Genomic DNA, 27,175 nt, shown 5'->3' on the forward strand with positions numbered 1-27,175 from the left:
ATTGTTCAACACTGGGGAGAAGGAATTGATTACCTTGAAGTTTCCCTGCAGTTTCTGTTATTTTTATTGATTTTTTTATAGCTCATTTCCAAACATCTGAGTACCTACACAAAATAAATGCTCCTCTTAAGTCATTGCTGTTGTTGCTAGTTCTGGAAGCCAGGCCCTAGCATCTGTGTATTTTCCCACCAGCATCAGTGAAGTGCCAAATGAACAGATGGTTGTGTGCTGTGCTGAAACATCTGGCAGCCTGGGCAGTGTTTGGCTAGAATCATGCATGTGGCCGGTGCTGTGTTACACTAGAGGCTAATCTAGGCACAGCTCGTTTGACTATATCATACCAGGACACAGCAAAAGACCCAGAGCCAAAGATAGGAACCTGGAAATCTCACACTTGGGACGGAGGGATGCTTTTTCCTGTGATGTAAGTGACATCAGGTGAATCTAATCCAATAATCAAACATTGGTACTAGGCCTGACATTTGGCCTTTTTTTTTTTCTGTACAATAATCCACACGCAATAGATCCTGCCAAAAATAAGCCTTGTTAAGACCTCCATCTATAAGTCAGCTGTTCACCTGGCCTTTTCACTGTGGTCTCTGGTCCTGGCTATAATTTTTAAGTGTGTTTCACATGATTGGTATCTAAAGAGTTTCTTTGACTTATGGCTTTATAAATGTACATAGTAAAATGAACTCTATGCAATAGTCAGTAGTTAATTTAAGCTACTTATATTTGAAAAATATTTACTCAGTGCTTTGTATGTTCCAGGCATACAAGGGCAGGAAACAATACTACAAGTGACATACAATGCTTTTTTGATATAAACCCATCCTTCCTCTGTAGTGAACTGGTAAAAAAAAAAAAAAAAATCCTTAGACATTCTCATCCAGAAGTCTTTCTGTGGTTCAACTCAACTTCTTATTTTCTGTTGTCCAGCAAACCTTTTCTGCCTCTCTGTACTCAAGAGTTTGTGCTGTCTGTGGTTTTTAATCCCACTTGTAGAAAATTCTAAGTCTCTCCCTTTGTACCTACACAATGTTCATTCTCTAAGTTCAGCTATCTCTTTGTCAATAATATTCACAACCATTGGTTATGGTGGGAATCCACATAATACTGGAATTTTAAAAATGTCTTCTTTATCAATACATATTTTTCACAGTTCAGGGTGAAACTAGGTGTCATGTTGTTCCCTTTGCCTGGACACCCAGCTCTCCACTGTCCAACTGAACTACAGTAGAGCGTACTAGGGATTTCGCAACCACACAACTCTTTGAAGGAAGTGAAGAACTTCCAAGTTGAGAACAAGTTCAGGTATTTTAACTACCTGGAAGAGTTTCCTTTATTGCTCAGAAATTCTTGAACTCCGTGGTACTTCCTGTTCAACTCCATTAGATGTTTCCCCTGAGGTTGGCATTCCTCTTGACTCCCCCAAATTGCCATGATTCTCTTCCATAATTACTACCTGAAGTAGGGGACTCCCAGTATTAAATACTCTGCTTAGGCCACTAAACAGGAATTGTATGGTCCTGGGGGTGAATCAGCGGGAGGACGTCAATGTGTGTCATTATGAGTGTCCCATGAGACTCACTGGGGCCTTTTGTCAATTCACCCTCCTTCCCGACCTGCCCAACTGGGCAGACTGCTCGAGCCCCAGCTCGAGGCCACTTGCCATAGGTCTGTGACTGTAATTGTGCAATTGTTTCCTTCCTTTCTGCATTTTTAAGAAAATGGCTTATTTTCACCTGTCATATTTAAGGTAAAGAGCACAATTTTGAAAATTGCGTAAAGATGACAGTTTTGCATGGCAGATTTGAACTATCTGAGCCAAATGATTTTCAGTCTCTGCTCTAGCAAATTATCTGAAGGCTGCTGCTTCTGAAATTTACTCTTCAGCATTCCTAGGACTTGATCAGGTAAACTTGCCAAAATTAGCTAGGGTATTTATTTATTTAATAGAAGAAAATGAGTCAAACTATTTATCCAGTAGATGTGATTATTTTTCTGTGCTTGTGTCCTATCTCAAGATCGCCAATGCTACAAAACTTGGTGTGCATTAGTAGAGAAAAGGATGAATAAAATGGGTGGACCTCATACTGTGAAACTTTGTGCAGTGATAAAAACAACAAATGAATGAATATGAAACATGTTTAGCTCTTTAAAGTGTAGTGGTGCATGAGAAAAAAATAGTAAGAAAAAAATGTATAGCCTGTACACATAAAGCAATACACTTTAATTTTAAGATAAAGGCATATTTAAGGAAATATATGAAACACATGAAAGTGCGTACTTACAGTGGGGAGTAGGGATGAGATAAAATAAGAGAAGCCCTTCCAAAAATATGATGATAAGTTAGTATGAACTGAGAAGTAAGATTAACTCTTTTGAGGTCTCGAAAAATGCACAAAAAATAATAGTAGGTGTAATTCCTGATGGGGTGTGTGTTGTTTTTCATGCTACCATTTGTGAATTGTAATTGTGGTTTCCCATTTCATTGTCATAACTGGGCATAAATTTAAAAGAAAAAGAAAATCAATAAAAATAGAAAGAAATAGCTTTAAAAAAACCCAAATTAATAATAGTATTTTAAAACATCATGCTATAAATTTGTGTTCCGTGGAACATAAACATTCTGAAAGATGTTAATGAGGGTTCCCCAAAACAGCAGATTCTACCATCAGGCACATTTGGGAACATTAGGTTATACAAAGCTAAACAGGTTTCTTCCCTTCGGGTCTTCTCAGAGCTTATAATAGTCTGAGATGGATTAATGCAGCATTTCCCAAACTTCTCCAAATGCTGTTTTGCAAAATACGGAGCAGGGAATGCTAGTCTAAACTTTTGTCCCAGTTACTTTCTTCCTTCAGAACAGCCTCCATGCTCCATTCCTACCTGTCCTCTGGTCTCTTCTCCTCCACGAAGCCCCTCTGCAGCCCACAGTCATCTCTATTCTAATCTTACTGCTGCAACTCTCAGTCCTTTAAAGAAAGCCCAATAAGCAATAAGATCAAAATACTTTACTTTTGCTTCTGTATATACTATTGCTTTCTTAAGGATGAGCATGACGTAATTTTTAAAATCTACACTCTAACTTTTGGTTGACTTTAATAAATTGTATGAAAGACTCTTTCAGCCAATTATTTCACAGCATCTATCCAAATCAAGTGAAATGAATATTTACTGTCTGCCTCTCTCACTGAGAGGTGAGGGTGGATGAGTCATATTTACAAGCATCCCAACAGCCACAGAAAACAGCTTTCTTTGTAGTGTTCTGATGCTTTAATAAATGTAAAGAAAAGTGAGAAGGTGAACCAAGGAGAATTAAAAGCTTCCAAAAAGAGCTTTAAGTCAGTTGAATGGTTTCTTCGCTTTGCCTTGCCCTGCTCATTACCAGTATTTGGTGACCATGGACAAGACAAAGGAGGAGAAGGGGGACAAGAAGAAGGTGGCAGTGGTGCTAGTGGCAGAAGCTGCCTTTATCAAGTCCATACTTCAGGCCAGTACTTTGCTAAGTAGCTCCTCTACCCTTATAGGTTTAACAAGAGTGATCACTAAAAATGCCTTTCTCACCTGACTTCTGTAGACCTAACATCTCCACCTTTATACATCAGTTCCAACAGCCCCCTTTACACAACTGTAAACACCCCAGAAATATTACACTGGTAATACCTTTGTATGAATTTGTTTATTGTGGATTTTTTAAAAGTCACCCATAAGAAGACCTTGAGAAAATGTTCAGCATTGCTGTGGCGTGGGGGAGTGCTCTCTAGGAGAATTAGATAGATGAAACAAAGCAATGCAGTTTTTCCTCCTAGTTCTTACTTAATTACACACTGTGACATTCACTAAGAACCTACTATTTACAATTACCTCGAAGGTCCCTGGAGTTTTAAAGATCAACATAGATTGTGATCTTTGCCCTTGGCACTTATCAGGGAGCCCATCACAAACAAATGCTTATAATATGATGCAACTGCTTTAAAAGAGGCATGAGACTGTATGTAAAGCACCCAGCCCAGATGCTTAGCACAGAGGAGTTGCTTTCCTTTCCCTGTTCCTCTGTGGGAGCCCAAGAAAGCATCACAGAGAAGCACTCTGTCTTGGAGGTTAAGTAGAAATCTTCCAGGCAAAGAGCAGGAGATGACAATAGTGTGCTGCTGAATGTTTAACAACCAGTGCTCCAGGAGGGGAAAAAAGCATTTGCCAATTTCCATGCTGTAAATACTCCTACTGTAGCAGATTACAAGATACCAACATGATGTCATGGAACACTGAGTTCCAGGGGTGCATGAGCTAGCAAGAGTAACTGCAGCATACCACTGGAGGGACAGATGAATAAAACAGCCCATCAAAGCCATGCAGGGCTGAACACATCTGGTGAGTACTTGGCCATTGTCCTGCACAATGTAAGATGGGGGCCAGGGGACAGTTGGAAACAGAGAAGCATCCACAATCTGAACCAGATTACCACAAAGAGACAGGTGTAACCCTGTGATGGAAGAAACAGATCATGAAAGAAGAATGTGAGAAGTAGTTTGGGAAGAGATTGCAAAAGCACTGAACTTTTGCAATTTTATCTTTTATGCAATTGATAGTGGTTTAAACCATCCATGTTTTAAGAAACAACTCTCATGACAGTATGGAGGAATAACTGGAGCGCAGGGACACTGGGAATAGGGCAACTGGTTAAATACTCAAAATAGTCTCAGTGAGAGATCTAAGCTGTCAATGCTCAGCATCTTTGGGCCCCAACTCAGCCTGTTCAGTAGTACTCGTGGATATCCCACCTCAAGGGGTTCTTGAACTTGGCCTTTAGAAAAATAACAGAAGGAAATAAAATGCTACTAAATATAAACTATACAATACACTGTATAGCTTTACCAAGCATAAATGTGTGCGTACATGTTGTGAGGCTGCTGCATGGAAAAGGAACCAGAATACCCAATTGAGAATTTAAAAGGGGGTCTTTATTGGCCAGCCGGCAACTGTCTCTCCAAGAAAGTCTCGGAAGAAAACGGCCCTGACTTGAAGTTTAGGGGTTTTTTTAAAAGGTACATTTTTACATTAGGCACACAGTTAAAATTATCAAATAGTCACACACTTATGTTGTTATATAGTTACACACATACCCACATACCCTCCTACTGTGAGGAGGGGGTTTGCGGAGGCCTAGCGCAAGCCGATAACAGAAGCTGAGACAAGCCAGTTAATCGCTCAGGGGAAGCTTGGGTGGGGAACAGCAAACAAAATTAAAACTTCTCTAAGCACAGGCTAATATTTAGCTTTTAACTTCTATCAAGGGGGCTGAAGAGCTGAGGGGGATTTACAAACAACATTTTCTAAGCAATTCAAACACTAAACTTAATCAATCTATCTTGTCACACGGTAAGCAGTTTCACAGAAGTGAATTTCATATGTTGTGAAAGTGGGGGTCACCCTATCTCATACCTTTTTATATATGGGGAATTCTTTTGTAAATCCCAATTCATCTACAATAGGGAATGGTTTCTCGCTTCTGCTTATCTTCTTATTGCTAATTCTTATCGCCTCTTCCTGAGTATCATACTCGTCCCACAAATGCTCAGATCTGTTCTGTATTTGCTGACATCCAGTTACGCTCTCCGCCTCTAACCACAGGAGCACTTATTTCTACAGCTGCAGCACCCTGCTGCTTCCCATGCTGAGCCAGATTTCCATGGTGGTAAACACTGGACCTGAACGCAACACCTACCCTGGAGATGCCATACTTTCTCAGGCTTCCTGTTTCTCTATGCGACAGTCTGGCCATGTGGCTGATGGCCCCTGGGTCTATGCTAGATGACTGGTCTGAAGCCTCCCTAACGAGTTCTGATTCCCTGGCCGATAGCAGCCCACAAGGTGGTCACATAACTGTAGCTGCTGTGGTTTTGCCACAGGTTTCTGTGATTGTTTTGTAGGTACACGCATCTACTCCTGTGGGAGGTCCTGTGATTTATACAGAAAGGTGTACAAGTGACAGTGTCTGCAGAATCCCATACTGACTCACTCTCTTATTTTTTCCTGTTTTTCTCTCTTGCTTCTGTTCTTGGCATCAGAACCAAGCATTTGTCACCAAAGGCTAGGACTGCAGGGCCCAATGCCTTTAATTCTTTTACCACCAGCAGGTGGGAGTAGCAGCAGCATTAAGAGAGCCCAGGAGGGGAGTGAAGGATGGGAAAGTCCAATGCTCCTTCTTACTCCAACCTCAGATCCTAGAAGGCAAGTCCACTCACTCCCTCCCAAATGTGTCCACCTATCCTCTCCAACCAAACTGGAACCCTACAGTTAGACCAGCTGCTTCAAACCTTGCTTTTCAGGGTGACCAGAAACAGACAAACACAAAAAGGACAGCTATTTAGATTTGAATGCCAGGGCTGGCCAGTTAGCTCACTAGGGAGAGTATGGTGATGATAATACCAAGGTCAAGGGTCCAGGTCCTGGCACTGGCCAACCACCAAAAAAACTGAATGCCAAACAACAATTTTCAGTATAAGTACATCCTGTGCAGTATATATACTAACTGATAATTTGTTATTTATCAAATTTAAATGGGTATCCTGTATTTTATCTTGCAACCGACACCTCAGGCAAGTTACTTAACTTCTCTGTGCCCAAATTGTCTTATCTAGAACTTGAAAATAATGGTACTGCCCACCTGAAAGGGTTGTCTTGAGGATTAAATGAGAAAATGTAAAAGGTTAGGAATGTGCTTACTGGCACACACTTAAAAATTGTTGAGTGGACATTCAGTATACTATAACGGCATGCATGGCCTTGGGAGTCATACAGACCAGGTTCAAACCCTTCCCTTGTCACTTACCTGCATTGTGACCTTGGACAAGTTATTTAAGTTCTCTGTGCCTCAGTATCATTATCTACAGAATGGGGAAAAGTATTGTTCTTACCTTACAATGTCGGCGGGAGTAAATAGGACAATAAATACACGGAACTGATTTAGCACAATGCCTGGCTCATAGTAAGCATAAGAATAACATTCTATGTAAAAGATAGTCATAAGAGCATCATAAATTGTTTGCCTCCTCCAAGACCCTCCTCACCTTGTCCACGAGACATCTTTGTTGAGAAGCTTTTCCATCCTATCCCATGGGGCACTGATTTATCTTTTCCTCTGAATTTCTGCAGTCCTAGCTCACTTTGCCACCAACTGAGCCCTCATTCTGCCTTGCACTGTTTGCTAACTGTGCCATTTATGGATGCCCTGTCTAATTGGTCAGATCCTAGAGGCCTCAGGCTTCTTCTTCAGCCCCTCCCATAAGTGCAGGGCACCATGCTCAGTAGATACGTTGACTAATTAAATTGTAAATGGCATAATTGTGGATTTGAGGCCCAAGAGAAAGAGTCAAACCTACATATCCAGTGACCTACTTCCTGAAATCTACAGGCAGGGAGGGAAGGTCTTATTTAAAATGTTAGTGTGGGCCCGTGGCTCACTTGGTAGAGTGCGGTGCTGATAACACCAAGGCCGCGGGTTCGGATCCTATATAGGGATGGCCGGTTTGCTCACTGGCTGAGCGTGGTGCTGACAACACCAAGCCAAGGGTTGAGATCCCCTTACCGGTCATCTTTTTAAAAAAAAAAAAAAATAAATAATAATAATAATAATAAAATAAAATAATGTTAGTGTGGGCTTTCCTCTGCATGTGGAACCCTGGAGAAATGATACCAAGTGTCAAGTCTGCTGTTGTCCTGAGCATGGCCAAGCAGAGAGATAAGGTGCTTGCCTACTCCGAGCCTCTGTCTAGCTCTCCTTAATTGGTGGGCTCCTTCTCTCAAATCCTGCTGGTAGTGCTTGAGACATTAAGATATTGTTCAGCAAAGGGAAATACATTCATTAGAAATACAGCCTCAGGGGCCGAGCCCGTGGCGCACTCGGGAGAGTGCAGCGCTGGGAGTGCAGCGACGCTCCCGCCGCAGGTTCGGATCCTATATAGGAATGGCCGGTGCGCTCACTGGCTGAGTGCCGGTCACGAAAATGACAAAAAAAAAAAAAAAAAAAGAAATACAGCCTCAGACTTTAAAAATGTACCAGATTTGTTGGTACATCCAAAACAGGATAACAATAGCAAAATTTCTATACCAGTAATTCTCATCTTTGGCTGACTATTAGAATCACCTGGGGAACTTTTAAAAAATACCAAGATTCTGACTTATTTGGTCTGGGTTGGGGGACCGGATATCAGGAGTTTTAAAAGCTCTGCGGGTGATTCTGATGAGCAGCTGAAGCTGAGACCCTCTGCTCATACTGCTTTAAATGTAAACTGGATGGGCTGCCTGACATGTGATTTTTGCAAAGTACAAAATGCTTCCAAATGGATACAGGTTGAGACCTAAATACCAATTTTTTTTTCTTTTTTCTTTTTTTTTTTTTTTTGCTTCTGGACAGTAGATAAAACAACTCTTAAATGACTTGATGTTCTTCCAAATTACTGTGTAATTAGCTATCACTGAACAAACTTCTTATAAGACTTTGCCAATGGTATATTCCTATTTGTATATCCCGTTCAGTGAGCAAACTGGAACCAATTTTCCAGTGTGGGGTAAACTTTGGCTTTGGGAACTGATTACTAAAAAAACCTGGTGGTCCACAAAGGAGCAGAGATTACAAAACTACCCACTATTGAGCTGGAGGGAACCTTGGAGCAGAGCTTCTCAAATTTTAAAGTGTACACGGACCACCTGGAAGGTCTTGTTAACACCAAGCTGATGATTCAGTGGGTCTGGGGAGGGGCCTAAATGTCCGCAGTTCTATCAAGCTCCCAGGTGGAGCCCATTCTGCTGGTCCAGGGATCACATTCGAATAGTCAGGCCCTGGGGAACATCTGGCTTATGTAGCTTTAAAAATTTTCCAATGCATAAGCTCCACCCCAGATCAAATGAATTAGAATCTCTCAGGGGAAGGCCTGAGCATCAGCATTTTTCAGAGTTCCCTGACTGTTCCTTGCAACCAAGACTGAGAACCACCCACCTGGCAGATGAAGAAAACTGAGACTCAGAGAGGTGAGGAGTGAAAGAACCAGCTGGGGGTCCCACATTTTGAAACCAGCACCCAGGCTTCTGGCTATGAAAATCTTCTTCCTCACTCCCATAGAGACAGAAAGCCAATTAGTGGATGCCAGGGGCTGGGGAGGGGGGGAAAATAGAGAGTGACTGCTCATGGGCACAAGATTTCTTTTGGGAATGATGAAAGTGTTCTAAAATTAGACAGCAGTGATGATTACATAACTCTGTGAATGTACTAGATGCCAGTGTGTTATACACTTTAAATGAGTGAATTGTATGGTATGTGAATTATATCTTAATAGCTCTTTTTTTCAGCAGCTACCCAGTAAGGAGATCTGAACCCGTGACCTTGGTGTTACCAGCACCATGCTCTAACCAACTGAGCTAACCAGCCAGCCCAAAATTATTATTTAAAAAAAAATTTTTTTTTAAACTTCTGCCTCTTCCTTGGGCACTTTTCTTTCTTTCACTTTTCTTTCATGTGATTTAAGACATTCTAGGAAGAACAGTGGGTGGGGTGGAGAATGGAGTGGAGTGCAGGGGTGTGTGTAAAGAGAATTGGATGTAGGTTCATCCAGGGGTGTTTCCAGCTGAGTTTCCTTAGCCCTTAAAAGCAACCCCCTTCCCCAGACACCCTTAACTACCACGGTTTTACGGCCTCCTGGGATCTCCATCTGTATGGGCTTTCAATTGCATGGTGAAATTTGGGGTAGAGTCATCAAAGTTTCAGTCACTGTCAGGCTACTTGAATCTCAAAGCCAGACCCCCTACATTTAGAGAAAGAAGACTTCTCTGACGCAAATTCGGGCTACAATAAGATAATTTTTCTGAGATGGTTTTTTACTTCACGGACAAGGAAAAAGGAAGTGAAACTTTTTTCCATAAAACCCATCAGTATCGTTTTAATGTATTTTAGGTTCATGCATATTTATATCTCATAAGATTAAGCAGATCCCAGTAACAAATAGGTTTAGGGTAATAAATACTCAGCAATCTGTAGGTAATTGGCAAGCAAAAATATTTAAAAGAATGGCGTATCTCTAGTCCACCAACCTAACAATGAGGTAAAGAGATTCCTCATGCTTAATCCTCTTCATAGCAAAGGATGGAGAAGTTAGGGATAAAATGTCTTCCTAGGATCTGGTTGTGTCTCCCTTTTCAATTTTACTCAAAAGGAGTTTCAAATGACTCAAGCTGACTTAGATTCCACAGCATTCCATGCCCGGAAGGACATTCTATTCCTCCTAGTTAATTCCTAAAGTGCAACCATAGCCAATCAGGGAAGCGTTTCCCTGAGCACTGGACTCAGACTAATTGTTAATCCACACACAATTTCAAGGCCGTTAACCAAGAGAGGATTTCATTATACACACTCCTCAGAAAGTTTCTCCGAGGAATGGGAGGGTGAAAGGAGAAAGCTGCAATTATTCTTTCATTGCTTCACTGAACATGGGAAGTCTTAATGGATGGATGTTAGGGCAGGTATTCAAAACCATTTGTTTTCTGGGAAAAGTTCAAAATCACTTTCAGCCTACAAGGTGATTTCTAGTGTACTGAGGTTACTTAAGAAGTCTGTGATAAGAGTCATGCTTGTACTGTGGCATCTTTTAACCTACCTTGAAGAGAAGATAAGAGACACATGGAAAGGTTTTTTTCCCCTCTCTTTCTGGGATAGGCCAGGATACGTCCTTGTTACTCAAAGTGTGGTCCACGGACCAGAAACCTCGGCACCACCAGGGAGCTTATTAAAAATGCAGAATCTCAGGCCCCTCCCTAGAACTACTAAAAGAATCAGCATTTTAACAAGCTGCCAAGAGACTGATATCACATTAAAATTTGAGAAGCAGCAGACTGGGTCAGCTATTGTTACACTTGGCTGCACATGCCATTCACTTGGAGAGCTTTTAAAAGTCCCAGTGTTAAGGCCAATTAATAAGAATCTCTGAGACTAGGCATCAATAGCATCAGTATTTTTTAAAGTTTCCCAAATGATTCCAATGTGCAGCCAAATTTGAAACTAGTGGTCTAGGTCAGGCATCAGCAAACTTTTTCTGTAAAGAACAAGACAGTAAATATTTAAGGCATCATACCAACTCTATCACAACTACTCAACTAACTCTGCATTGTAGGGGGAGAGTATCCCCAAACAGTATATAAATGAATGGGTATGCCTGTATTCCAATAAAACTGACCCTGAGATTTGAATTTCACATTTCTTGTGTCAAGAAATTTTTGTTTGTTTGTTTCAACCATTTAAATGTGTAAAAACGTTTCTTAGCTCAAAGGCCATACAAAAACAGGCGGCAGGGCCAGATATGGCCCACAGTCCATAGTTTAGTGACCCCTTAATGAAGTACCAAAGGAAAAGAAAAAGCCCCGAAGACTTCTTCTTTAATTTAGGCTGATGTATAAGACTTATTCAATGCCAGCCACCAAATATCAATTAGCATTTCAATGCAGTAAGCTTGATTAGAGTGCTTTCTCTGCAGAGGACAGCCCTACTGCTCCTGGGGTGACTCCAGGTGAATAAAAACAACCTAAACAGAGTCCTCCCACTCAACTGTCACTTCCCATTTAGCTTGAAGATTTGGGTCAACACAACTCAGTATTAATCTGGTACTCTCCTCGTTGTCTGAAGGATATTTCATTGGTTGCTTCCAGGTGTTTCAAAGGAACTAGAAAAGCTAACCTCTTGCCCTTGAGGATGCTACCAGGAAATGGGTAACAGGACAAAGGAAGCTGCACGTGTATATATTGTAATTAATTCGCTTGCCTATTTTTTCCCCTACTGACATTGTCATTCTAAATAGGGAAGTAGTTTAAATGAGCAATGTGCTTCGTTTATTTTTTACGTGGCTGGCATGGGTATCTGAACCCTTGACCTTGGTGTTATACCACTGTAATCTAACCAGCTGAGCTAACCGGCCAGCCCCTATATATGTTTTCTAAAGAGTGATTCACAGAGTTAGACTGCAGTCAAGGGAAATAAGGGTCATTTAATTTTCTCCTTTCCTTCAGCCTTGGGGCTAATGGGTGGGTGGGTGGGTGGGTGTTTGTGTGTGTGTGTGTGTGTGTGTGAGTGATTTCTGAATGATTTAAACCTGATGTGTATTGTTTCGCATTTCCTTTTCCTTTAAGATTTAGACCATGTGTCATCCCTATTCCCAGTGTGCTCCATCCATCAGCTGCCCCACAGGAGCGACACTAGCCACTAGTGTCACCTCCACATTCCCCATTCTGTAGTTGGTCTCAGCAGTTTCCTTTGAACCCTTTTCTGATTACTTTAAGAAGGAAGACTCAGGTACTAGTTTACCTTTAAGACTTCTGTAACAAGTGCTACTCTTTTTTTTTTTAAACAAAAAACAGTCTTGGGGCTTAGAGCCTATAGCTGGCGGTGGTATCTAGCTGGACCTGAATGACATTATTTTGTCTTTACGTACTACTTATCTTTACAGTTAGCTGTAACTTGTTATCTATTTAGAGTAGTGACAGTTTTCTTTTTAAAATAAATCCATTTTATATTAATAAAATAAAGCAAAAAGAACTGATATAATAATGGCATAGATGTATTCAAGTTTATAAAAGTAAACTTATTTAAATCAAAAACATTATTGGCTGGCCAGTAAGCTCAGCTGGCTAGAACGCAGCCTTGTAACCCCAAAGTCAGGGGTTTGGATTCTTGTACTGCGCAGCCATCTAAATAAATAAAAAAATAAAAACATTATCTAAATATTCCATATCTATGTACGGAAGGTACATACACAGCGATGCAGTATGAGAATAATGAAATATAGGGAAATAATCCTGGGGAAGAAGGAACAGGCAGCTACTGCAACCCAAGGTCAAGGATGTGAGAAAACCTGGGGGCACAGATGGCCTTTCAAGGGAGGTAGTAGGAAGAGAAAGACAAAGACAAAGGAAGAGACTAAAAGGGGGTGACTGGGTAGGGCTGAGAGGTCAGTACTGTTTGTCTTCTCTCCAACCCAATCACAAAGCCACCAAAATTTAACTCTTTAATTGCACACAAAAAGATATTAAGCTTTTAGGAGCCTCTTTTGACAGTTGCTGTTTCTAAAAAGAGGAGGAGGTCTGGCCACTTCAAACAATTGGTTAGAGCACAGTGTTATAATACCAAGGTCAAGAGTTTAAATCCCCATACCAGCCAGTTGCAAAAACAAATAAGTAAAGGGAAAAAAAGTAGAAAAGAATAATCTTTTTAATTTTCTTTTCAAATCAGTAAGAGGAAGGTAATATATGTTTAAGGAATAAAATATATATTTGAATGTGGAATTAAAAATAAAACTTGTATTTTTATAATCAATAGTTAAGTACATATTAAGAGATTAATAACATCTCTTAAATACATAAGAAACTCCAACAACTCAATAGCAGGAAAACAAATAACCTGATTAAAAAATGGGTAAAGGACCTGAGTAGACATTTCTCAATAGAAGACATACAAATGGCCAAAAGATATATGAAAAACTGTTCAACATCACTAATCATCAGGGAATGCAAATTAAAACCACAATGAGATATCACCTCCCACCTCTCAGAATGGCTTTTTTCAAAGACAAAGATAACAAGTGCTGGAGAGGATGTGGAGAAAAGGGAATCCTTGCACACTGTTGATGGGAATGCAAATTAGTACAGCCATTGTGGAAAATAGTATGGAGGTTCCTCAAAAAATAAAAATAGAACTACCATATGATCCAGCCATCCCACTACTGGGTATGTATCCAAAGGAAATGAAATCTTATGTCAAAGAGACATCTGCACTCCCATGCTCACGGCAGCATTATCCACAATAGCCAAGATATGAGATCAACCTAAGTACCCATCAACAGATGAATGGATAAGGAAAATGTGGTATATATACACAATGGAATACTACTCAGCTTTAAAAAACAAGGCAGGGCCAGCCTGTGGCTCACTTGGGAGAGTGTGGTGCTGATAACAGCAAGGCCACAGGTTCAGATCCCAGTTAGCTCACTTGGGAGAGCATGGTGCTGACAACACCAAGTCAAGAGTTAAAATCCCCTTACCGGTCATCTTTAAAAAACAAAACAAAACAACACACAAAAAAAACCCCCAAAACAAGGCAGTCTTGTCATTTGTGACAACATGGATAAATCTGGAAGACATTATGCTAAGTGAAATAAGCAAGGTACAGAAAGACAAATACCAAATGATCTCTCTTGCATGTGGAGTCTAAAAAAGTTGAACTCAGAAGCAGAGCATAGGATGATGGTTACGTGGGGCTAGGGGGAGAGAAGGAGAGGGGATTGGGGAGATATTGGTCAAAGGATATAAAATTTCAGTTAGACAGGAGGAATAAGTTCAAGAGATCTATTGTACAACATGATGACTATAGTTAACACCAATGTACTGTATACTTGAAAACTGCAAAGAGTAGATTTTAAGTGTTCTTAGCGCAAATAAATATATGAGGTAATACATATGTTAATTAGCTTGATTTAGCTATTCCACAATGTATACAAAGGTACTTCCAAAAATTTGTGGAAAAATACAATTAAAAGACAATACAAATCTTTCTATGAACTTTTTGAACTACCCTCATACATGGGTTTTTTTTAACTTCTCAATATACATTGTAGTTGATTTTTGCGTCCCTTTACGTGTTCCTCTTTCCCCCCTCTCCCTTCCCCCCACTACATCATATCTGTTCACTTGTCTTAACAAGTTCAAGGAATTGTTGTGATTGATGTGTCTTCCTCCCCCCACCCTTTGTTTGTATATTTATTTATTTATTTTACCCTCACACATGTTTAAAAACATCATATGTACACCATAAATATATACAATTTTTGTCAATTAAAAAAAGATTAGGGCCGGCCCTGTGGCGCACTTGGGAGAATGCAGCGCTTGGGAGCACAGCAGCGCTCCCACTGCGGGTTCGGATCCTATATAGGAATGGCCAGTGCGCTCACTGGCTGAGCGCGGTGCGGGCGACACCACACCAAGGGTTGCAATCCCCTTACCGGTCACAAAAAGACAAAAAAAAAAAAAAAAAAAAAAGATTAATAGTTAATTTTCTTTTTAGAGTAGTCAAGTGCAGTAAGTAGTGAGAAGGGGGGGAAAGCATAGAACAAAGAATTTGATCTGTAACCGTGAACAATCAATTGGGATAACTCACTACCTTTGGATAAGCCAGCTATTTAATATTAGCTAAAGTTAAGTATCCTTTGTCAGTTACAAAAAGCTTTTTACATACGTTCTCTAAATTCACTTTTAATAGTTGTCATGTAGAAATAATTGTTAGAGGCTTTACTTTTTTCTCTGTATTACAGATTAAGCAGTTTGGGACCCAGAGAGGTCACATTTATTTCCAGTATCAATGAGAGAGAATGAATGGCCAATGTAAGTTCCCTGACTGCAGATCCCTTGTGCTAGCACCCTCCTACTCATGTGAAATGTGTGTCTCCCTAAATAGATTGGGGTAAACTTTATCCTTATACTAAAAATGAACAAGAGTAACATCAGAATTTTTTTAATTGATTTTATTTTTTAAAACAGTTTTAGAAGGCCAGCCCCTGGCTCATTTGGGAGAGTGTGGTGCTGATAACACCAAGGCCATGGGTTCGGATCCCTATATAGGGATGGCTGGTTAGCTCACTTGGGAGAGCGTGGTGCTGACAACACCAAGACAAGGGTTAAGATTCCCTTACTGGTCATCTTAAAAAACAAACAAACAAACAAACAAACAAACAAACAAACAAAACGGTTTTAGATTTACAGAAAAACTGAGCAGCTAGTAGAGTTCCCATACACCATACACCTCAGCCTACAGCACACACCTGCCCCTGTTACTAACATGTTACATTAGTATGTTGTATGTGTTACAATTAATTAACCAACATTAAATTATTATTATTAACTTGAGTCCCAGTTTATTCAGATTTCCTTAGTTCTTATTCAGTTTCCTGTTTCTGTTCCAGAATCCCATCCAGGATCCCACATTACATTTAGTCATCATGTGTCTTTAGGCTCCTCTGTGACAGTATCTCAGACTTCCCTTGTTTTTGTTGTTGTTTTTTTTTTTTTAAAGATGACCAGTAAGGGGATCTTAACCCTTGACTTGGTGTTGTCAGCACCACGCTCTACCAAGTGAGCTAATCAGCCATCCCTATATAGGGATCTGAACCTGTGGCCTTGCTGTTATCAGCACCACACACTCCCAAGTGAGCCACGGGCCAGCCCAACCTTCCTTGTTTTTGATGACCTTGACAGTTTTGAGGAGTGCTGGTCAGGTATATTGCAGGATGTCCCTCTATTGAAATTTGTCTGATGTTATTCTCATGAATAGACTGGGGTTATGGATTTGGGGGAGGAAGATCACAGAGGTAAAACACCATTTTGATCACTTCATATCAGGGGGATGCCAGAGGTGAGGGTCTGGGGAGGCCCGAGGGTCAGCCTCAACCCACCCCATCCTCTTACCAGGTTCTTGACTCTGCCACAGGAAAGAATTCAAGAGCAGAGTCATGGTAGAAGATGAAAACAGGTTTAATGTAACAGATAAGAAATACAAACTTCACAGAGAAAGTTCGGCCTAGATCCAGAGACTAAGCAGGGCCCACATGAAGCTTAATACAAAAGTAAGAAATAACACACTTAAAGTTTATTACAGAGTGCAGGCTGGCTCAAGAGAGTGAGTAGACGTTTGCTGAAAGTATGTTTGATACAAAAAGATACCATATATACCTCAGCTGCTGAAGTGCAGGTTGGCCCCAGGAAAGTGATCAACAACCCCGCCTTTTGTCAGGATTCCACTTGTATAGTTTCTCTATCTAATATATACTCATGCTACCTAATGAATATTCAACTAAGGGGGTTGGTTCCCAGTTATGTAACATAGCTTGCTCATTCTCAGTTGGTCTCCTTTTAGGACATGTTCATTGGTCAAATTCTATCACACGCACCGGACATATTCAAGAATATTCTGTGCTCTTTAGCACCTCTAGTGGAAAATCATTCAAAGAATAAATCCACTTACTGAGCAAGCTCAGCTACTAGTTATATAACCCCTTTCTACTGAGCATGCTCAGCCACTGGATTTGCATAAGTCCACCCCTTGTGGTCTCAATCTCCCTGCACTGGTGCCAAAAATAGGTCCAACAAGCAAGGGTGACTTTCCTCTAGGGGAGGGCCTAGAGGAGGGGCCTGAGAACTTGGGGAATGGCTTGAAACCCAGAGGTGTGCCTTGAAACCCGAACCCAGGGAAACTGAGCACCTCCTATCTCAGGGGTGCACACTATCAAAGTGACTTCTGAGTGCTGATGTCAACATTGATCACCTCGCTGAAGTAGTGTTTGTCAGTTTCTTCACTGTATACTTACTCTTTTCCCCTCCTTTCCATACTGTATTCTTTGGAAGAAAGTCACCGTGTGCAGCCAAACTCTTCCTTTGCATGGACTATTGACATAAATTATTTGAAATTCTGCACAGGACATTCATAGTGGAATTTTAAGTATGGAGATCAGAACTGCATTAGACAAAGGTCGTAATTAAATTTCACCAACATTTTGCTCCTCCAGGGAAAGAAATAAAAGGGTCAAAACACCTCTCTCCCATCTCTGAAGAAGGAGCCAGAAAATTTGCTGTAGGGGCTGTTAGGACCAGCCACTTTATTTAATTTATTTTTTTAAAAGATGACCGGTAAGGGGATCTTAACCCTTGGCTTGGTGTTGTCAGCACCACGCTCAACCAGTGAGCTAACCAGCCATCCCTATATAGGATCCGAACCCATGGCCCTGGAGGACCAGCCACTTTAATGCAAATCTAGTCCAGGATTAAAAACTCAAATGCTTTTAGAGGACAAATGTAACATAGATGTTTATAAGATCATCGACACAGAGGAAACAGTGAAATTTTGCCTTTCTGAAAGTTTTTTTTTTTTAAATTTAAGTCCCTCTATCCTTGGAGAGATACCTTTTGGTTTACAAACCGGTTTTATGTAGTAAGAACTGGTTCTTACCATCCTATCTAAAATAATCATGAGCAAATAATGCCTGCTGAGAGCTCAGGGATGCTCCAATCATGGAAGTTTCCTAACTTCAGGCAGAGCACTAGAAACCATGTGGGTGAAATCTAAAGGTGTTCTAGCCCTAGCATTTAATGGGAATAAAAGGCTTGCATAAATGGGATCAGCTTTTGTCTCTTGCTGATCTGATCAAAGCGTGGGGTTGCCCACAAGGGGATGCATCCCTTAGTCCAGTACTCCCTGAAAGAGTGTGGCAAAACAAAGGGGCATTTTAGCATGGTTTCTCCAACTGGATTGGAGGAGAAAGAGCCTGGGGGCCTTTGAGTTACTCCAAGCATAAAGGGATAAGGGTTCAAGGGAGTGTAGTGGCCATGAAAATAAATAGAAAGAGGTAATTTTATGTCAGAACTTAGTGACTGATTAAATATGATGGATGGAAGGAAGAAAAGGTATTTCTGTCCTGGGGCTCTGTTGAATGGAAGAACATGATATATAGACCAGATATAGGCGGTAGGAACACTGGAAAGGAGAGTTGCTTGGGGGGTGCTATTAGAGATGAAGTTTAATAGCCCCATATCTACTTAGAAATGTTTCTCAGACCATTGAAAATGTAGGGTTAGAGCTAAAGAGGGCTAAGCATATAGATTTTGGAGTATCTATGAAAGATTGAAGGAATGGCTGGATTCTTCAAGGACAGAATTGTATGTACAGAAGAACAGAAGGCAAGAGGGAAAGTACATGATGTTTGATGAAAAGCAACGATGAGTTCTACAGCAATTCAAAAACCAGAGAATCATGGGATGAGGGATAAGTGTGTTTCCTTGGCTGGAGGCTGAATATAAACCTGGTTTTACTGAAAGGTTAGGGCTTGGGGGGATAGAAAGGTGGCCAACTGATGGAAACCCTAGAAGTGCATGAGTAGCAGGATTTGTTGGCATTGAGAAGAAACGGGAAGTTTAAGCAGGAGTAGCCTGTTGTATTTAAGTACCATTGTTGGGCTGCCAGTTTAGACATTACCAGGTTGTTATCAGAATGTTCTATTGGAATCCACACTGGGCAGGGGAGGGGATGAGGTCATGGAGTATGCGGGTTTAATTCACTTCATGTAGTGCCAAGCATGCTGGCTACACAAACACTCACTACTGTTTGATATGCAGATACAGCACGGCTTGATAACTTATTAAGAATAGCAGAGAAGCACACATAAGGTGTTTCCTGGGGAAATGTTCATAAGTATCCTTTAATATATTCAATATTGATACTAAAAGGCATCTATGCTTGTCTTTTAAATAATAGAATCTTGTTTTGTTGTTTGATTTTATAAAAATTGCTGCAACAGTATTTCAGGACTTAAATGCCTAACTCAAGCAATGTTAAGCCTTATGCTAAACTCTTAATCTGTTCATTTTTGAAAACCAAAACTCTCAGTGGCATACAAGGCCCTCCTCAATTTTCTCCCTCCTCCCACCCCCCATTACCTGTCTAACCTGACCCCTGCTGCTCTGACCCTTGCTCTCTTCTGTCCTCCATGCCTTCCTTAAGGAGGCCTGGCACTCTCTCACCTCAGGGCCTTTGCACTTGCTGTTCCTTCTGCTGAGAAAGGTTTTCCTCCCAGCTCTCCATGTGCCTGTTGCACATTTTTGGGGTGTTTGTTTGGGTACCATCTTCTTAGAAAAGCTTTCTTTGTTTGTACCATTTAGATTGTGACCCACCTACTGCAGGTGTATTCTATCCTTTTCCTCATTTACTTTTCTCCATCACTTGTCACCATCAAATATACGCTGTGTACTTTGCTTGTTTACTTATTCATTTTTATTCATTTATTTTTGGCAGCTGGTTGGTACAGGGATCCGAACCCTTGACCTTGGTGTTTTAACACTGCACTCTAACCAACTGAGCTAACTGGCCAGCCCTGTTTATTTTGTTTAGTGTCTGTCCCCCTCCATACTAAAAAGTTCCATGAGAGCATGGATTTTTTTTTTTTTTTTTTTTTTTTTTTTCTGTTTTAATTCCTAAAACAGCATTCAGGACATAGTAGTCATTTTATAAAATAAGAAATCACTGAATGAATAAATTTGACTCCATGTAATAGGGACATACTTTTTCTGGTTCTTTTCTATAGAAAAGCTGTTTCTATAGAGAACCTTAAGGTGTTTTAGGGTAACTCTACAGACGCAAAAAAATAGAGGTACAAATGACTCTGATTAAATTAACTGGACAAACCCTTATGAAGTTCCTACTATGTGCTAGGTTCTGCTTGTGCTAAGGTGGAGGCTACAAAGACTAAGACATGGCCCTGCCCTTGAGGATCTCATTAAAGCTTGGAGGGAGAGACTCAAGGGCAAAGAGATGGATTTGCTGTCTTGTAGTTAATGCTGTGATGGAGACAGGCCTTGGTGCTAAGAGATCATGGAGACAGGGCCCTGGGCCAGGCCAGACAGTGCAGGGAAAGAGCATGGGGGCAACCAGGGGTTTTCTGGAGGTGGTGACATCTCCAGAACTGAGTTGGTTTTTTTTTTTGTTTGTTTTTTTTAAGAGATGACCGGTAAGGGGATCTCAACTCTTGACTTGGTGTTGTCAGCACCACGCTCTCCCAAGTGAGCAAACCGGCCATCCCTATATGGGATCCGAACCCGTGGCCTTGGTGTTGTCAGCACCGCACTCTCCCAAGTGAGCCACGGGTCGGCCCCTCCAGAACTGAGTTTTTAAGGGCGAACAGTCATTAGCTTGGGGAAGCAGTGGCAAGTAGAAAGAGGGAAATCTGGAGAACATTCCAACTAGATGGAACAGTATGAGCAAAGGCATGGACATGTGGTGCTCAAGATGCTCAGAACAGATTCTGCTAAGCAGATGGGTCTCATCAGCCAGTGGGAAGAAGGACAGAAAAGAACCAACACCTATAAGGCAAATGCAGGTCTTCCTTCACAGAAGAGGAATCAGACACAGAGGTCTGGAATAAAAGGCGGCATGGCGTAGTGATTGAATGTTCATGCAAAAGCCAGCCTGCCTGGCTTTGATCCCAGCTCAATACCCACCACTGTGATCTTGGATAAGGTTTTTGACATTTGGGCCAAAGTGTCCTCATCTGAAAAAGGAAGCTGATGGTAGCTGAGAAGGTGGTTTTGAAGAATTAAACATGTTAATACATGCAAATCATTCAGTCTGGTGCTTGAAACACAGTAAATATTCATACATGTTAGCTGTTATCATTATTAGTAACTTGTTCAACTCCGCCACTCAGCTGATAAGGTCAGAGCTAGGATTTGAACCTGGGTCCCTTTGGCTTCTATGTCTTACTCTGTGCCACTCTGCCTCTCAGAATTATGTATATTTCTGCAGCAAAGACATGCTGTGCTTTTAATAATATATGTACTCATAAATTTCCTGCATATTTCCATCTTCTTTTTGGAGAAAAATGATTCTTCTAGAAATTTCTATGTCCCACATTAAGAAATAGACTTGAATTTCAGCCCAGTATATGTGCTCATGTAAATATAACAAGCAACATTCTCACAAAGTAGTAACACCCAGTCTTTGTGCCACACACTCTGATATGTCTCTTCTATTTAAAAGAAATAATAAGAGTAAATAACAAGTCGGGACTGATTTCACAGCCCACGAGAAGCCTGAGACTCAAAATTTTAAAAACACGATCCTATAGAAATATCCAATTTATGTTCTAATTCCAAGGCAATCAAGCAACTTTCTGTTTACTAATTCAAGAAGGGGGCAGCCTGATTAGAAGACTCTAGTCCATGATTAAAAACTCAAATGCTTTAGGGGACAGATATAACATAAATGTTTATAAGATCATTGAGACGTAGAAAATGGTAAAGGCTTGCCTTTCTGAGAGTTGTTTTTTAAAAAATTAAGCCTCTCTATCCTTGGAGAGATACATTTTGGTTTACACACTTCTTTTATTTATCAAGAGCTAATAGTTGCTACCATCCTATGTAAAATAAGTTATCTGCTCTCCCCACCCTTTATGTTCTACTTTAGCCTCCCATTTGTTTCCTTCCTTGCAGAGGAAAACTTACACTAACTTGTCTGTTTCCCCCAGTAGAATGTAGGCTACCCAAGGGACAACCACGACTCTCCTGCTCCCCCCCACTCCTGTTCACCACTGTTCACCCAGTACCAACACGCATGTTAGATGCTCGATAAATATTTGTCGTATAGATGGTTCTATGGATGCATATATAATGTAAGGATGGATGGATAGATGAATGGAAGGATGGATAGCTAGACAGAAGAGAAACAAAAATGTTTCTGAATCTGTAGAACTGAGGACCTGCAAGTTCTGATAACCCCATCGGTCACATCTACCCGTTGAGACCTACCCTGAAATAGCTCCTATACACCCTTGCTATGATGTGTTTCCCTATTTATTTATAAAATATGTCCCAAATATTAAAAATTTATATTCCTTATTGACATACTATATCAGCCCGCAAACCTAAGAACATTTCTTAAGCTTGGGTTGGGTATCTACCATTTGGAGAAGCGGTGTACCTACTCTTCCCTCTCTGTAGGGATTCAGATGTAAAATACAACAATGGTGGTCACTATAGCCACAGAAGTTAAATTTCACACAAGAAAGTCACTTCTCTGTGCATTCAAAAGTCATATTGTGTTTGGGTAAAGTACCTACATAATTAGATTTATTCCTGTCCCTGGAGTGTTTAGGGTTACCCACTGTTATTTGCGTATCATATTTGAGAAAATCAGATTGTCTCTGATCACACGATTTCCTCTCCCATGTCTCATGGTCACATTCCCTGGGGCCAGTCGAACATGATCAATCAGACCATAATTCAGAGCTCAGCGAGGTGCTCTTCGAGACATCACCACGTTCACGTTCTAGGCCAGTCTACTGGCCTGGCTTTTGCTTTACTATCTGTGCCCCGTGCTCCTCTGCCCTGCCAGGACCAAACCCTTGTCCCGAATCCCCAGCCTGTTCCACAGAGGCCCTAAGATGCTATCCTGCCTTTTCCTACATGTGGTCAGATCCTGTGCTGCCTAGAGTCCTGAAGCTGTTTCTTCCTGAGTTAAGCTAGATTTCCCCTGTTTTAACTGCAGGATTGACGTATCTGTCCCCCAACCTGTCCCAATCAATTGCCTCCAACTACACTTGGGATTTCTGTTTTTAATAGCTCGGAAGTCTTCTCCAGGACCAGTCTCTCTCTTTCGAGAGCTGACTTTTTCTCTTTCTCAACAGCCCATATTTCTGAGGCCACATGCCTAAACATTTCTATGTTATGTTTGGAAACCTATGAAAAGGATGAAAAAGTATATAAATTCATGTTGTTTCAAATAACATTAATGGAACATTTCCTATATGCCACACACTGAACTAGGAGCTTCAATTTATATACTTAAAAATTTATTGATTGCCAAAAGAAAAAAGAAAAAACAATTTATTGATTGCCAGCTATGAGGCAGGTACTGTGCAAATAGCATTAGGGATAAAACAGTAAACAGGAAGGTAAGGCATCTGCCTGGGGGAGCTTGCTTTCCAGTGCCGGATGCAGTCAATAAGCAAGTGCAGCCAGTGCCATCCTAACCTTGTTCCCTGGGATCCTTACACTGTTTATTTTTGCCTCTCCCCTGGCTCCTATGCGTGTTTTCTGTGATGGCTGCACCTGCGACGTTCCCCAGGCCCGCTCTTGGGCAGCTGGAGGAAGCTGGAAGAGCTTGGGAGTTTATCCCACCCCCAACCCTTACCCCAGTTGCCCTTAGCCAATGACTGACTGTGCAGGAATATGAACACACAGCTCATTTGCTTCCAGTTGGAATAAACTCAGAGGCAGAATTTACACTGCAGAGCTCCCCTGGGGGATCAGGTTGAAGCTGGGACTACCTGAAATCCCACCCTTACTTTTCTTCTTTCCTCTCCTGCCCTGCTCCCCTACTCCCTTACCGGTCCCCCTCCAAGCATTCCCTTAATCACTCACTTGCCTCACCTCACCTCAGGATCTATTCCTAGTGAGTCTGACATAAGACAGCAAGTAAGTCAGTAATGATAAGCTGTGATCAGTATATGAGGAATTGTGATAGGGAACTACGGAGGAAGGTACTTCAGACAGGAAAGGCCACCCAAGGAGGGGACATTTCAGCCAAGAAGGAACCGGAGAAATGAAAAGCCAGGAGAAGATTGTTTCAGGCAAAGGAAGTGGAAAGGGCAAAGTTCCCAAGGCATGAAAGAGCTTGGCATTCAGAATGTTCTAGAAATTTTATGAAGGCTGGTGTGGATGGATGACAAGTAGGGGATGGGGGCACAGAAGGCAGAGGCAACTCAGACAGGGTCTTGCAGGCCGTGAGAAAGACTTTGGCGTTTACTGTAAGTGAAATGGAGGGTGTTCAGCTGGGGCCTGGTGTGCTCTGATGAACATTTTTTATTTTTGGTGGCTGGCTAGCACAGGATCCAAACCCTTGACCTTGGTTCTGATGAACATTTTTAAACGATTGCTCTGGCTACTTTGTGGAGGTTCTGAGTGGAAGTAGAAAAAGCAGTTGGGAGGCTATAGCAATAGTACAGTAGTCAAATGAGAGACTGTCTGCTGGGAATAAGGAAGTGGAAGTGGAGAGAATAAAGGTATATTTTGAGGTGGAATTGACAGGACCTGCTGATAGGAGTTCAGAATAACTCTCAGGTTTCTGGCGGATAATTGGGTGAATGCCTTTCACCAAAATAGGGATCATTGGGAAAGAACCAGGATCTGGAGGAAGAGAAGCCCACACATAATATAATTTAAAAAGCCTTTTAATAACTGTGGAAACTGAGGCAAGGAGAAGTTAAGTAGGTGGCTCTAATTTACTGCTAGGACACATATTAGAGTATTGAAACGCTGATCTGAATACTGACTTTGGTAATTCTGGGCTGTCAGAGCAGGCCACCAGACTCTTATTTGCATGACAGGACATCTGTCCCCAGGGAGAAAGACTGAGGGAAGACTCATAATAGATGCTGAGGTCAGAAGAGAAGGAGGAGGGAGTTCTGGTCAAGATGGCAGAATAGACATGCCTAACATCAGTCTCTCCCACAAATCAACCAACTTACAACTATAATATAACAACAGCCAAGCTGGGGCCACTGGAGCTCAGGGAAAGAGGAGGAGAGGCCTACGGAGTTCATGAAGGCGGGAGACACCAGATGAGAGAAAGAAAAAGCTGCTGTGAGCATTTTGGGCCGCAGCCGCTTTAGGGCTGCAGCTGCTGAGTGCATTGAGCAGGAGCCGGCAGAAGCCACAGCTGTGCCCTGCAGAGGGAGTTACTTGGAGGCAGCAGGGGAGAAGAGGGCCACCAAGACCACTAATAGGGTTCCTGTGGACCCACGCAGGAGCAAGGAGCCAGAACAACTGAAAAAAGCCATTCAGAGGCCAGTGAGTCATCGCAGGGCCCGTCCCATGGGAAGTGTTTGCAGCACGGACGGTGGGGGACACGGGCCCACCAGGAGAGCACTGGGGTACAGCAAGGACAGCCGATCTGCCCTCCAATTAGCGCAGGACCACTCAGATGAGACTGGTCAGGAATACAGAATTGCATGGGGTGCGGTTTGATGAAAAACCTCAGGCCCAGATCAGAGTTTCTACACAACCCAGATCCACCTGGTCTCTGGAGAGTTGGAAGTACCTGTAAGGTCAACCATTAAACCCTGAGCTGCACAAAAAGCCTTCCCTAGGGAAACAGCAGCAAAGCAGCAATTAAGCTCAACCACAGAGCTAAAGTACTGGTTCCCACAATAAGTTCCTCCATTTTAGAAGTAAGCAAAGGACAAAAAATTAGTTCTGGCCCCAGCACACTACCAGCACGTTGGGGTCTGCCTGGGAACTGGAGGCTTAGAACCCAGTACTGGACCCTGCTCCACATCCAGGCACACTGTGCCAGCAGTGCCTCGGGGCCCACCCGGGGACCTGAGGCAAGGAGAAGGGGACCAGACACACCCTACAACCAGGCACACCACCAGTACCAAGGAACATGCCAAAAACATCACCTCCATGTGGGTGGCCCACTACAGCCACCACAATAACCATGGCTACCGTGAAAGTGGCTAGATACCACATCCACCACACAAATGGTCTGCCATCCACTGGAGTACAATGACACAAGGAGAGTCACCAGCAGAGATAAAGAAAAGAAGAGGATGTCTCTCTCCACAAAGTCCATTTCAGACTGACAGAAGAAGCATCTGTTCTATGATAATATTGGGGGACCCAATCACACCTCTCAGCATTGGACAGATCATCTAGGCAACAAATTAACAGAATAACCACTACTCTTCCAGAAGGAGGGAAGAAATCTAGGGTCGTTAGAGGGAGGAGGGGGAGGAAGAGAGGGATGGGGAAAGATTAGACAAGGGGCATAAAGAATAATTATGATTTGTAACAATATATATGCTAGTAATATTGATTTGATTAACATATCTCAATGTTGAACCCCAAAAATATGTATAATCAATTTCAGTTCAATAAATAAAACAAGTTAAAAGAAAAAAAAAAAAGAAGAGAAGGGGGAGATGAAGCTGCCCCCACCCCTCAGAAGTCTGATTAAGGAGCTCACCTGGAAAGTTATTTTAACTCCTATGAAAAGTTGGCTGAACGAGCATCTAACAAAATCACATTCCATGGGGACAGAAAAGGGATGCCTCTTCACAGCGGGGGAAGTGGTGGCGGAGGACGCAGGAGGGGTAGCAGGCCACCGTGGTCCACACGCCAGCGGACCCTGCTGCAACCTTCCCCTTCAGCTTTAGCAGGACCAGGCCCCTCCCACCCACACAGCCCTCACTCCAACAGGATCACTACCTGTTGTTTTCTGAGCACAGCAAGCTCCTTCACATCTTCGTCAAAGGCACACGCTGTTCCCTCTGTTGGGGGACGGGGGGGCTGGGTTCCTTTCCTACTCCTTACCTTCCTGGCAATGCCTCCTTCACCTTTAGGACTTAGCTCTAGAATTAGTTTCCTTGTGAAGTCTCTCCCCTCCCCAGGCAGTGTTAGTCACCTCTCTGTATTCCCAAAATGTTCTGTTGAGACATGTGTTATGTACTTAACCATGCCCATTTTGCAGGGGGTGGGGATTTGAGCCTATACAGCAACTGAACTAGGATAAATGGTGTGGGGCCTACAGTGGGCACTA

This window comes from Cynocephalus volans, chromosome 15, assembly GCF_027409185.1.
Source record: "Cynocephalus volans isolate mCynVol1 chromosome 15, mCynVol1.pri, whole genome shotgun sequence".
Lineage (NCBI taxonomy): Eukaryota > Metazoa > Chordata > Mammalia > Dermoptera > Cynocephalidae > Cynocephalus > Cynocephalus volans.